This window comes from Chelonoidis abingdonii, chromosome 5 (assembly GCF_003597395.2).
Source record: "Chelonoidis abingdonii isolate Lonesome George chromosome 5, CheloAbing_2.0, whole genome shotgun sequence".
NCBI lineage: Eukaryota > Metazoa > Chordata > Testudines > Testudinidae > Chelonoidis > Chelonoidis abingdonii.
Genome location: NC_133773.1, coordinates 30,795,299 through 30,799,208, shown reverse-complemented (window position 1 = coordinate 30,799,208; position 3,910 = coordinate 30,795,299).

Sequence of the window (3,910 nt, the reverse complement as noted above, 5' to 3'; positions counted from 1 at the left end):
GGCGCTGCTCTAATTCTCCTCCCAACCCAGGCTTGCGGCGCTGATTGGAGGAGACTTAGAGCTGGGCTGTGTGCTCAGCGGAGGAGGCAGAGCGGAGGTGAGCTGGGGCGGGGAGCTGTTCTCCTGTGCGCCTCCCCCCCCATTATTGCGGGCAACCCTCTCTGCGCGCCCCCCACCCAGCTCACCTCCACCTCCTCACCTGAGGGGACTTTTAGGCGCCCCCAACCACTAGAAGCCCTAGACGGCTGCCTAGTTTGCCTAAATGGTTGCACCGGCCCTGGTCTTGGCACATCAGTTGGCAGCTCCCAAGGGGGTTTCTGTGATCCAACTCGTCACAGAAGTATGCCTTTTGAGTCATCATTTGAAAACTCATAACTTGCTGATCAGTAATATAATACAATGCATGTAGCAACATTATGTGTAAAATTATGAACATAAGCTGAAGTCATGACTGATGAGTGGGGGAGAGACTAAACTAGTTTCTTAAAGACAAAGGGAAAACTAATGGCCCCATCAAGGTGTCAACAAAGCTGGTAGGCCATTACCTATCAAGTGGCCATCCTTTGGCAAGAAAGGGGGCAGGGACAAAGATGTTGATCTAAGCAAAGCTCTCCTTCATTCATAGCATGAGGTCTCCTTCATCCACCAGACCCCCTGTCTCTTGGTTCTCAGTGGAAACTGTTTTTCAAAGAGGGACTGAAACTATAAAAAGGAGGGGCAAACATCTCAAGAGGTGCCCTCCCCTCCCTGTCCATCTCACTGTCCATACCTGAGAAGACAAAGTAAACAGCCATTGGACTCTAGGGGAGGGATCCTGACCTGAAAGTCTGGACAGTAATACTGTTGGAAGCATGACGTGAGACACTTTCCTTTGGAGCTAGGCACTAAACAGGTTACCTTATTTTCTTGTAAACATTTCTGACTTGGATGCCTCATTGCTTGTACACACTTAAAATCTGTCTCTTTGGAGTTAATAATTTGTGATTCTATAAGATAGTGGAAGAGGGATGAAAATAAAAAGTACAGTTTAAATCAGATGGTTATGAATTCGCTCCAAAATGTCTATACCATTTTACCCTATCATGAGAATTGAGTGAAAGGAGTAATGTCTCATTAGAAGTAGCTAATGCAAACATTTTCACTAATCTCCAATTAAATTCTAAAATGTTTTAGGGACTCTGTAGTTCTCTTTGAAATAGTTCCAATAGTGATTAGTAATTTAATGTTTAGAGTATACCCTCAGCCCTAGAGCCAAATTCCGGCTCTCTTGGTTTGGCCAGAACACAAATGCCCACTGTTGTTGGCCTGATTTCAGGTTTGCCCTAGATCCAGGCTTATCTCTTTGTACAAATTATTCTTTGCTAGAGATAAGAATATTCAGCATGGAATGGAGTTGCCTCAGGCCAGGCCACAATCAGGGGTGCTGCCCCAATTTTTATAGTGAGGGGGCTGAGAGCCATTGAACCAAACTGTAAACCCTGTATATAATGGACACCACTTCAAGCCACAGGGTGCAGCAGCATGCCCAGCACCTCTAGTTCCAGCACCTATGGCCACAATGCATATGTATTAAAAACATGCAGTGCATGTGTCATAAATAGATAGCTAAGGGTTAATGTTTCTTTTACCTGTAAAGGGTTAACAAAGGGAACCAAACACCTGACCAGAGGACCAATCAGGAAACCGGATTTTTCAAAGCTCAGGAAGAATTTTTGGGTGGTATCCTTATGTCTTGGGTCTCTGTTGCACTCTCGGCTCTGAGAGGATCTCTCTATACTTCGGTGTTTAACTTCTGTTTGCCCAGTTGTAAATACAGTATAAGAAATATAGTTTTGAGATTGTTTTTTATTTACTTGTGTGTAGTTTGCTGGAATGTTTTCAATTGTATTCTTTTTGGATAAGGCACTGGTTTATTAATTTTGTTCTTTTAAGCCAATGATCCTGATATTGTCACCTTATACAGAGACCATTTGTATGACTTTTCTTTCTTTTTAGATAAAATTTCTTTTTTGAGACCTGTTGGATTGTTTTCCTTATGGGGCCAAGGGGACTGCACTTCTGCACGGTCACAGAAATTGTCGGGAGGAAGAAACACAGGGGAAGAGAAAATCTCTTAGTTGTTAGAGTTACCAATGCTATGCATTTTGCAGGGACTCGCGGGGGGGGAGAGAACCTGATCTCTCTGGGGAGCGTTTCAAGGAATTGGAAACAGTGTGATCTGTCCCGGGCCATCGAGGGGAAGCCTGGAGGACGGAAAGCGAGACAGGGGAGGGTTTTTCTTTCCCCTTTGTGGTCAAGACTCAAGGCATTTTCGAGTCTTGGGTCACCCAGGGAGTTTTTGGGGAGACCAAGTGCGCCACACACTGGATTGTGGTGGTCGGCAGCGCTATCAATCTAGCTTGTCAATCTAAGCTCAGAAGAAGAATTTATGCTAGTACTCATATTTCAACGCTAATGGTTTCAGATGAGGATCTTATATTATAACAGCATGCCTGTCTATCTCTAGTCTGAGGTGGGCAAACTAGCGCTCTGCTTGGGACCGTCTGCCGGCCCTGAGCTCCTGGTTGGGGAGGCTAGTCCCTGGCCCTCCCCGCCAGTCACATCGCCCAATGCTGGCAGCACTCTGCAGTGGCTTTCCGCTCCTGCAGGGCAGCGTGGGACAGCATTTCTGGCTCAGCCACGGTGGCTGCTGGCTGCCAGAGTGCATGGTAAGGGGGGCAGGGGTTGCGATAAGGGGCAGGTGATCTGCGGAGCAGTCAGGAGACAGGTAGCAGGCAGGTGCGTTGGTGGGGGGAGGTGGCACGGGCAGTCCGGGATGGGAACAGGGGGTGAATTCAGATCGCGAGTCCAGGGGGCCTTGGGAGCAGGGTTGATAGGGGGTGGGTCCTCAGGAGTGGTTAGCGTCTGGGGTGTCTTGGAGCAGGCAGTTCATGATAAAGGGGGGCTTGGATGGGTCGGAGGTTCTGAGGGGGGCAGTCAGGGGGTGGGAAGTGTGAGGAGATCAGATAGGGGGTGGGGGCCAGACTGTTTGGGCACAGCCTTCCCTACTCAGCCCTCCATACAGTTTTGCACCCTGATGTGGCCTTTGGGCCAAAAAGTTTTCCCACCCCTGCTCTAGATTCTGCTTGAGAATGCCCACCTGTATCATCACATATGTGCAGGGGCGGCTCCAGGCACCAGCACTCCAAGCACGTGCCTGGGGCAGCAAGCCGCGGGGGGTGCTCTGCCGGTCGCTGCTAGGGCGGCAGGCAGGGTGCCTTCGGTGGCTTGCCTGTGGAGGGTCCACTGGTCCTGTGGCTTCAATGGACCTCCCGCAGGCGTGCCTGCGAAGGGTCCGCTGGTCCTGCGGCTTCGGCGGACCTCCCGCAGGCGTGTGCTTGGGGCAGCAAAATTTCTAGAGCTGCCCCTGCATGCATGTAGAGCACAAGAAGTCCTGTAGAGTGGACTTCCTGTAGGAGGAACCAGAATTGAGTTAGAACCCTCTGCTCTATGCTCCCTTTTTGTTAATGCCCCCTAGTGTAGTGTCTGATCCTGCACCCATCGAGATCCATGACAAAGTTCTCATGGACTTCATTTGTGCGGGATCAGACCCTTACTCTCCCTCTTGGCTGATGGCATCCTTTGTTTACATTAGTGTTCCATTCCTCAGTACCTGGTGCTGGTGGAACGTATTATTTTGAGTGTCTGTTTTAAGGCTTTGGGCAATTCCTTGAGGTTTGTGATGATACTCATGCTGGTGTGACTGACTGGATTTCTTGCTATAATTACTGCTAGGTTCGAACAGTTATGCTGAAAGCAAGAAATAATAAAATTAATACATAATTTTCCATTGTAACAGCCCATCCCAATGCACAAACATGAAATGTAATATCCCCACCCCCTCCCAAAAAACCAGATGTTTTAATTTTCT